Here is a 12,409-nt window from a genome sequence, read left to right on the forward strand (position 1 = left end):
ATACTGTATATACAGAATAATACATACACAGAGAATTACACCCAGTATACAGGACAGGAGAATTGGTTCTATCCAGTGTATATACTATCTATACAGAATAATACATACACAGAGAATTACACCCAGTATACAGGACAGGAGAATTGGTTCTATCCGATGTATATAATGTATATACAGAATAATACATACACAGAGAATTACACCCAGTATACAGGACAGGAGAATTGGTTCTATCCAGTGTATATACTGTATATACAGAATAATACATACACAGAGAATTACATCCAGTATGGAGGACAGGAGATTTGGTACTATCCGGTGTATATACTGTATATACAGAATAATACATACACAGAGAATTACACCCAGTATACAGGACAGGAGAATTGGTTCTATCCAGTGTATATACTGTATATACAGAGTAATATATACACAGAGAATTACACCCAGTATAGAGGACAGGAGAATTGGTTCTATCCAGTGTATATACTGTATATACAGAATAATACATACACAGAGAATTACACCCAGTATACAGGACAGGAGAATTGGTTCTATCCAGTGTATATACTGTATATACAGAATAATACATACACAGAGAATTACATCCAATATGGAGGACAGGAGAATTGGTTCTATCCGGTGTATATACTGTATATACAGAATAATACATACACAGAGAATTACACCCAGTATACAGGACAGGAGAATTGGTTCTATCCAGTGTATATACTGTATATACAGAATAATATATACACAGAGAATTACACCGAGTATACAGGACAGGAGAATTGGTTCTATCCAGTGTATATACTGTATATACAGAATAATACATACACAGGGAATTACACCCAGTATACAGGACAGGAGAATTGGTTCTATCCAGTGTATATACTGTATATACAGAATAATACATACACAGAGAATTACACCCAGTATACAGGACAGGAGAATTGGTTCTATCCAGTGTATATACTGTATATACAGAATAATACATACACTGAGAATTACACCCAGTATATAGGACAGGAGAATTGGTTCTATCCAGTGTATATACTGTATATACAGAATAATACATACAGAGAGAATTACACCCAGTATACAGGACAGGAGAATTGGTTCTATCCAGTGTATATACTGTATATACAGAATAATACATACACAGAGAATTACACCCAGTATACAGGACAGGAGAATTGGTTCTATCCAGTGTATATACTGTATATACAGAATAATACATACACAGGGAATTACACCCAGTATACAGGACAGGAGAATTGGTTCTATCCAGTGTATATACTGTATATACAGAATAATACATACACAGGGAATTACACCCAGTATACAGAACAGGATAATTGGTTCTATCCAGTGTATATACTGTATATACAGAGTAATACATACACAGAGAATTACATCCAGTATACAGGACAGGAGAATTGGTTCTATCCAGTGTATATACTGTATATACAGAATAATACATACACAGAGAATTACACCCAGTATACAGGACAGGAGAATTGGTTCTATCCGGTGTATATACTGTATATACAGAATAATACATACACAGAGAATTACATCCAGTATACAGGACAGGAGAATTGGTTCTATCCGGTGTATATACTGTATATACAGAATAATACATACACAGGGAATTACACCCAGTATACAGGACAGGAGAATTGGTTCTATCCAGTGTATATACTGTATATACAGAATAATACATACACAGGGAATTACACCCAGTATACAGGACAGGAGAATTGGTTCTATCCAGTGTATATACTGTATATACAGAATAATACATTCACAGGGAATTACACCCAGTATACAGGACAGGAGAATTGGTTCTATCCAGTGTATATACTGTATATACAGAATAATACATACACAGGGAATTACACCCAGTATACATGACAGGAGAATTGGTTCTATCCAGTCTATATACTGTATATACAGAATAATACATACACAGAGAATTACACCCAGTATACAGGACAGGAGAATTGGTTCTATCCAGTGTATATACTGTATATACAGAATAATACATACACAGAGAATTACACCCAGTATACAGGACAGGAGAATTGGTTCTATCCAGTGTATATACTGTATATACAGAATAATACATACACAGAGAATTACATCCAGTATACAGGACAGGAGAATTGGTTCTATCCGGTGTATATACTGTATATACAGAATAATACATACACAGGGAATTACACCCAGTATAGAGGACAGGAGAATTGGTTCTATCCAGTGTATATACTGTATATACAGAATAATACATACACAGAGAATTACACCCAGTATACAGGACAGGAAAATTGGTTCTATCCAGTGTATATACTATATATACAGAATAATACATACACAGAGAATTACACCCAGTATACAGGACAGGAGAATTGGTTCTATCCGGTGTATATACTGTATATACAGAATAATACATACAAAGAGAATTACACCCAGTATACAGGACAGGAGAATTGGTTCTATCCAGTGTATATACTGTATATACAGAATAATACATACACAGAGAATTACATCCAGTATGGAGGACAGGAGATTTGGTTCTATCCAGTGTATATACTGTATATACAGAGTAATACATACACAGAGAATTACACCCAGTATACAGGACAGGAGAATTGGTTCTATCCGGTGTATATACTGTATATACAGAATAATACATACACAGAGAATTACACCCAGTATACAGAACAGGAGAATTGGTTCTATCCAGTGTATATACTGTATATACAGAGTAATACATACACAGAGAATTACACCCAGTATAGAGGACAGGAGAATTGGTTCTATCCAGTGTATATACTGTATATACAGAATAATACATACACAGAGAATTACACCCAGTATACAGGACAGGAGAATTGGTTCTATCCAGTGTATATACTGTATATACAGAATAATACATACACAGAGAATTACATCCAGTATGGAGGACAGGAGAATTGGTTCTATCCGGTGTATATACTGTATATACAGAATAATACATACACAGAGAATTACACCCAGTATACAGGACAGGAGAATTGGTTCTATCCAGTGTATATACTGTATATACAGAATAATACATACACAGAGAATTACATCCAATATGGAGGACAGGAGAATTGGTTCTATCCTGTGTATATACTGTATATACAGAATAATACATACACAGAGAATTACACCCAGTATACAGGACAGGAGAATTGGTTCTATCCAGTGTATATACTGTATATACAGAATAATATATACACTGAGAATTACACCCAGTATACAGGACAGGAGAATTGGTTCTATCCAGTGTATATACTGTATATACAGAATAATACATACACAGGGAATTACACCCAGTATACAGGACAGGAGAATTGGTTCTATCCAGTGTATATACTGTATATACAGAATAATACATACACAGAGAATTACACCGAGTATACAGGACAGGAGAATTGGTTCTATCCAGTGTATATACTGTATATACAGAATAATACATACACTGAGAATTACACCCAGTATATAGGACAGGAGAATTGGTTCTATCCAGTGTATATACTGTATATACAGAATAATACATACACAGAGAATTACATCCAGTATACAGGACAGGAGAATTGGTTCTATCCGGTGTATATACTGTATATACAGAATAATACATACACAGGGAATTACACCCAGTATAGAGGACAGGAGAATTGGTTCTATCCAGTGTATATACTGTATATACAGAATAATACATACACAGAGAATTACACCCAGTATACAGGACAGGAAAATTGGTTCTATCCAGTGTATATACTATATATACAGAATAATACATACACAGAGAATTACACCCAGTATACAGGACAGGAGAATTGGTTCTATCCGGTGTATATACTGTATATACAGAATAATACATACAAAGAGAATTACACCCAGTATACAGGACAGGAGAATTGGTTCTATCCAGTGTATATACTGTATATACAGAATAATACATACACAGAGAATTACATCCAGTATGGAGGACAGGAGATTTGGTTCTATCCAGTGTATATACTGTATATACAGAGTAATACATACACAGAGAATTACACCCAGTATACAGGACAGGAGAATTGGTTCTATCCGGTGTATATACTGTATATACAGAATAATACATACACAGAGAATTACACCCAGTATACAGAACAGGAGAATTGGTTCTATCCAGTGTATATACTGTATATACAGAGTAATACATACACAGAGAATTACACCCAGTATAGAGGACAGGAGAATTGGTTCTATCCAGTGTATATACTGTATATACAGAATAATACATACACAGAGAATTACACCCAGTATACAGGACAGGAGAATTGGTTCTATCCAGTGTATATACTGTATATACAGAATAATACATACACAGAGAATTACATCCAGTATGGAGGACAGGAGAATTGGTTCTATCCGGTGTATATACTGTATATACAGAATAATACATACACAGAGAATTACACCCAGTATACAGGACAGGAGAATTGGTTCTATCCAGTGTATATACTGTATATACAGAATAATACATACACAGAGAATTACATCCAATATGGAGGACAGGAGAATTGGTTCTATCCTGTGTATATACTGTATATACAGAATAATACATACACAGAGAATTACACCCAGTATACAGGACAGGAGAATTGGTTCTATCCAGTGTATATACTGTATATACAGAATAATATATACACTGAGAATTACACCCAGTATACAGGACAGGAGAATTGGTTCTATCCAGTGTATATACTGTATATACAGAATAATACATACACAGGGAATTACACCCAGTATACAGGACAGGAGAATTGGTTCTATCCAGTGTATATACTGTATATACAGAATAATACATACACAGAGAATTACACCGAGTATACAGGACAGGAGAATTGGTTCTATCCAGTGTATATACTGTATATACAGAATAATACATACACTGAGAATTACACCCAGTATATAGGACAGGAGAATTGGTTCTATCCAGTGTATATACTGTATATACAGAATAATACATACAGAGAGAATTACACCCAGTATACAGGACAGGAGAATTGGTTCTATCCAGTGTATATACTGTATATACAGAATAATACATACACAGAGAATTACACCCAGTATACAGGACAGGAGAATTGGTTCTATCCAGTGTATATACTGTATATACAGAATAATACATACACAGGGAATTACACCCAGTATACAGGACAGGAGAATTGGTTCTATCCAGTGTATATACTGTATATACAGAATAATACATACACAGGGAATTACACCCAGTATACAGAACAGGATAATTGGTTCTATCCAGTGTATATACTGTATATACAGAGTAATACATACACAGAGAATTACATCCAGTATACAGGACAGGAGAATTGGTTCTATCATGTGTATATACTGTATATACAGAATAATACATACACAGAGAATTACACCCAGTATACAGGACAGGAGAATTGGTTCTATCCGGTGTATATACTGTATATACAGAATAATACATACACAGAGAATTACATCCAGTATACAGGACAGGAGAATTGGTTCTATCCGGTGTATATACTGTATATACAGAATAATACATACACAGGGAATTACACCCAGTATACAGGACAGGAGAATTGGTTCTATCCAGTGTATATACTGTATATACAGAATAATACATACACAGGGAATTACACCCAGTATACAGGACAGGAGAATTGGTTCTATCCAGTGTATATACTGTATATACAGAATAATACATTCACAGGGAATTACACCCAGTATACAGGACAGGAGAATTGGTTCTATCCAGTGTATATACTGTATATACAGAATAATACATACACAGGGAATTACACCCAGTATACAGGACAGGAGAATTGGTTCTATCCAGTGTATATACTGTATATACAGAATAATACATACACAGAGAATTACACCCAGTATACAGGACAGGAGAATTGGTTCTATCCAGTGTATATACTGTATATACAGAATAATACATACACAGAGAATTACACCCAGTATACAGGACAGGAGAATTGGTTCTATCCAGTGTATATACTGTATATACAGAATAATACATACACAGAGAATTACATCCAGTATACAGGACAGGAGAATTGGTTCTATCCGGTGTATATACTGTATATACAGAATAATACATACACAGGGAATTACACCCAGTATAGAGGACAGGAGAATTGGTTCTATCCAGTGTATATACTGTATATACAGAATAATACATACACAGAGAATTACACCCAGTATACAGGACAGGAGAATTGGTTCTATCCAGTGTATATACTATATATACAGAATAATACATACACAGAGAATTACACCCAGTATACAGGACAGGAGAATTGGTTCTATCCGGTGTATATACTGTATATACAGAATAATACATACAAAGAGAATTACACCCAGTATACAGGACAGGAGAATTGGTTCTATCCAGTGTATATACTGTATATACAGAATAATACATACACAGAGAATTACATCCAGTATGGAGGACAGGAGATTTGGTTCTATCCAGTGTATATACTGTATATACAGAGTAATACATACACAGAGAATTACACCCAGTATACAGGACAGGAGAATTGGTTCTATCCGGTGTATATACTGTATATACAGAATAATACATACACAGAGAATTACACCCAGTATACAGAACAGGAGAATTGGTTCTATCCAGTGTATATACTGTATATACAGAGTAATACATACACAGAGAATTACACCCAGTATAGAGGACAGGAGAATTGGTTCTAACCAGTGTATATACTGTATATACAGAATAATACATACACAGAGAATTACACCCAGTATACAGGACAGGAGAATTGGTTCTATCCAGTGTATATACTGTATATACAGAATAATACATACACAGAGAATTACATCCAGTATGGAGGACAGGAGAATTGGTTCTATCCGGTGTATATACTGTATATACAGAATAATACATACACAGAGAATTACACCCAGTATACAGGACAGGAGAATTGGTTCTATCCAGTGTATATACTGTATATACAGAATAATATATACACAGAGAATTACACCCAGTATACAGGACAGGAGAATTGGTTCTATCCAGTGTATATACTGTATATACAGAATAATACATACACAGGGAATTGCACCCAGTATACAGGACAGGAGAATTGGTTCTATCCAGTGTATATACTGTATATACAGAATAATACATACACAGAGAATTACACCCAGTATACAGGACAGGAGAATTGGTTCTATCCAGTGTATATACTGTATATACAGAATAATACATACACAGAGAATTACACCCAGTATACAGGACAGGAGAATTGGTTCTATCCAGTGTATATACTGTATATACAGAATAATACATACACAGAGAATTACACCCAGTATACAGGACAGGAGAATTGGTTCTATCCAGTGTATATACTGTATATACAGAATAATACATACACAGAGAATTACACCCAGTATACAGGACAGGAGAATTGGTTCTATCCAGTGTATATACTGTATATACAGAATAATACATACACAGGGAATTACACCCAGTATACAGGACAGGAGAATTGGTTCTATCCAGTGTATATACTGTATATACAGAATAATACATACACAGGGAATTACACCCAGTATACAGAACAGGATAATTGGTTCTATCCAGTGTATATACTGTATATACAGAGTAATACATACACAGAGAATTACATCCAGTATACAGGACAGGAGAATTGGTTCTATCCAGTGTATATACTGTATATACAGGATAATACATACACAGGGAATTACACCCAGTATACAGGACAGGAGAATTGGTTCTATCCAGTGTATATACTGTATATACAGAATAATACATTCACAGGGAATTACACCCAGTATACAGGACAGGAGAATTGGTTCTATCCAGTGTATATACTGTATATACAGAATAATACATACACAGAGAATTACACCCAGTATACAGGACAGGAGAATTGGTTCTATCCAGTGTATATACTGTATATACAGAATAATACATACACAGAGAATTAAACCCAGGATACAGGACAGGAGAATTGGTTCTATCCAGTGTATATACTATATATACAGAATAATACATACACAGAGAATTACACCCAGTATACAGGACAGGAGAATTGGTTATATCCGGTGTATATACTGTATATACAGAATAATACATACACAGAGAATTACACCCAGTATACAGGACAGGAGAATTGGTTCTATCCAGTGTATATACTGTATATACAGAATAATACATACACAGAGAATTACATCCAGTATGGAGGACAGGAGATTTGGTTCTATCCAGTGTATATACTGTATATACAGAATAATACATACACAGAGAATTACACCCAGTATACAGTACAGGAGAATTGGTTCTATCCAGTGTATATACTGTATATACAGAGTAATACATACACAGAGAATTACACCCAGTATACAGTACAGGAGAATTGGTTCTATCCAGTGTATATACTGTATATACAGAATAATACATACAAAGGGAATTACACCCAGTATACAGAACAGGAGAATTGGTTCTATCCAGTGTATATACTGTATATACAGAATAATACATACACAGAGAATTACATCCAGTATACAGGAGAGGAGAATTGGTTCTATCCAGTGTATATACTGTATATACAGAGTAATGCATACACAGAGAATTACACCCAGCATACAGGACAGGAGAATTGGTTCTATCCAGTGTAAATACTGTATATACAGAATAATACATACACAGAGAATTACACCCAGTATACAGGACATGGGAATTGGTTCTATCCAGTGTATATACTGTATATAGAGAATAATACATACACAGGGAATTACATCCAGTATGGAGGACAGGAGAATTGGTTCTATCCAGTGTATATACTGTATATACAGAATAATTCATGCACAGAGAATTGCACCCAGTATACAGGACAGGAGAATTGGTTCTATCCAATGTAAATACTGTATATACAGAATAATACATACACAGAGAATTACACCCAGCATACAGGACAGGAGAATTGGTTCTATCCAGTGTATATACTGTATATACGGAATAATACATACACAGAGAATTACGCGCAATATACAGGACAGGAGAATTGGTTCTATCCAGTGTATATACTGTATATACAGAATAATACATACACAGAGAATTACACCCAGTATACAGGACAGGAGAATTGGTTCTATCCAGTGTATGTACTGTATATACAGAATAATACATACAGAGAGAATTACACCCAGTATACAGGACAGGAGAATTGGTTCTATCCAGTGTATATACTGTATATACAGAATAATACATACACAGAGAATTACACCCAGTATACAGGACAGGAGAATTGGTTCTATCCAGTGTATATACTGTATATACAGAATAATATATACACAGAGAATTACATCCAGTATACAGGACAGAAGAATTGGTTCTATCCAGTGTATATACTGTATATACAGAATAATACATACACAGAGAATTACACCCAGTATACAGGACAGGAGAATTGGTTCTATCCAGTGTATTTACTGTATATATAGAATAATACATACACAGAGAATTCCATCCAGTATACAGGACAGGAGAATTGGTTCTATCCAGTGTATATACTGTATATACAGAATAATACATACACAGAGAATTACACCCAGTATACAGGACAGGAGAATTGATTCTATCCAGTGTATATACTGTATATACAGAATAATACATACACAGAGAATTACATCCAGTATACAGGACAGGAGAATTGGTTCTATCCAGTGTATATACTGTATATACAGAATAATACATACACAGAGAATTAAATCCAGTATACAGGACAGGAGAATTGGTTCTATCCAGTGTATATACTGTATATACAGAATAATACATACACAGAGAATTACACCCAGTATACAGGACAGGAGAATTGCTTCTATCCAGTGTATATACTGTATATACAGAATAATACATACACAGGGAATTACACCCAGTATACAGGACAGAAGAATTGGTTCTATCCAGTGTATATACTGTATATACAGAATAATACATACACAGAGAATTACACCCAGTATACAGGACAGGAGAATTGGTTCTATCCAGTGTATATACTGTATATACAGAATAATACATACACAGGGAATTACACCCAGTATACAGGACAGAAGAATTGGTTCTATCCAGTGTATATACTGTATATACAGAATAATACATACACAGAGAATTACACCCAGTATACAGGACATGAGAATTGGTTCTATCCGGTGTATATACTGTATATACAGAATAATACATACACAGAGAATTACACCCAGTATACAGGACAGGAGAATTGGTTCTATCCAGTGTATATACTGTATATACAGAGTAATACATACACAGAGAATTACACCCAGTATACAGGACAGGAGAATAGGTTCTATCCGGTGTATATACTGTATATACAGAATAATACATACACAGGGAATTACACTCAGTATACAGGACAGGAGAATTGGTTCTATCCATTGTATATACTGTATATACAGAATAATACATACACAGAGAGTTACAACCAGTATACAGGACAGGAGAATTGGTTCTATCCAGTGTATATACTGTATATACAGAATAATACATACACAGAGAATTACATCCAGTATACAGGACAGGAGAATTGGTTCTATCCAGTGTATATACTGTATATACAGAATAATACATACACAGGGAATTACACCCAGTATACAGGACAGGAGAATTGGTTTTATCCAGTGTATATACTGTATATACAGAATAATACATACACAGAGAATTACAACCAGTCTACAGGACAGGAGAATTGGTTCTATCCAGTGTATATACTGTATATACAGAATAATACATACACAGAGAATTACATCCAGTATACAGGACAGGAGAATTGGTTCTATCCAGTGTATATACTGTATATACAGAATAATACATACACAGGGAATTACACCCAGTATATAGGACAGGAGAATTGGTTCTATCCAGTGTATATACTGTATATACAGAATAATACATACACAGAGAATTACACCCTGTATGGAGGACAGGAGAATTGGTTCTATCCAGTGTATATACTGTATATACAGAATAATACATACACAGAGAATTACACCCAGTATGGAGGACAGGAGAATTGGTTCTATCCAGTGTATATGACGCGCCCCCTGGGCCAGTGTTGTTTGGGGGATACCCGGAGCCGGATCAGATGGGGGTTGTAGTCTCCGAGTGGCTGTGATCCGGTCCGTGCCCAGGGTGTCAAGCTCAGTGTGTGGCAGTCCTTACTGATGTTATTAGTGTTCTTTTTGTGTCGACTACGCCACCCGTTGATGTGCGGTCAACACGGCCGCCGCTGCAGCAGGGTCCGCTGAGGCTGGTGGTGTGTGCGCAGCTTGATAGTATAACCCCCAACGGGAGGGGTATAGCCTCAGGGGGTCAGTCGCAGAGCATGGGGGTTGTGGTGGTGCAGTGAGAGTGGTAATAAGACTCCGAGTCGGGCTGTGCAGTTCAGGGTTTTTACTTACTGCAGATGTTCCGGTCACTCCGGCCTTGAGTGGCCACCCGAGCCGTGCTGCGTCCACCAGGTCCTGGAGTCGGCCAACCCCCAGGTGATTCTGGAGCGTGGTCCTGAGCTCCCTTTCTGACTTGTCCTCCTCTCTGGCCTTCCCCACCAGGGATCCACCTAAGTCCGGCTCCCTCGGGCCTCTTGTTGGTAAACCCTTGTCTCTGGGTTCCCTGACCCTATGCACGGTTTGCCTTCCGGGTGGATTTAGTGGGTGGTCGTGACAGATTCTGCCCACGACCTCCGGTCTCTGGCTAAGGATTAGTGCCCTCCACCAGCTTGGGATCCAGTACCCTTGTGCCAACTCTTCACCCTCTGGTCTAATTTGGGCTCTTGGAGTTCCTTCTTTCTCCCCCTCTGGGTCCTTCTTTCTCCTCTCTCTCTCTGGGCCTTGGAGCTGCTCTTCTTCTCTGCTCTCTTCCTCTCTCTCTACAAAAGACAGGCTGACTGACTGACTGACCCTGATCTTAGATGGTTCCCACCTTATATACTCCCTCTATGTGTGAGCTCAGGTGACCAGCACCCAATGAGCTCCTAGCATTACCCAGACTGCTCCCCCTATCTGCTCCTACACTACTGGGATGTTCCACCCCCCTCCCACTCCAGCCAGGAACAGACACTGTCGTACCTGCACATTTCTCTAGTGGGAGTACCATCGGTCTGTTCCTCGGAAATGGGATGTATGTAGTGCATGCAGCCTACTGAGCTCAGTTCCACACTCCATCCTTACCCGGGAGTGGAATATCACACCTCTGGGTTGAGGTGCAATACCCCTGCAGCAGCCGAATCCTCAGGGTGCTACATTCCCCCCTGGTAAACCACAG

The sequence above is a fragment of the Phyllobates terribilis genome, unplaced genomic scaffold (genome assembly GCF_046119375.1).
Source record: "Phyllobates terribilis strain yellow unplaced genomic scaffold, ASM4611937v1 Scaffold_3__8_contigs__length_932513732, whole genome shotgun sequence".
Lineage (NCBI taxonomy): Eukaryota > Metazoa > Chordata > Amphibia > Anura > Dendrobatidae > Phyllobates > Phyllobates terribilis.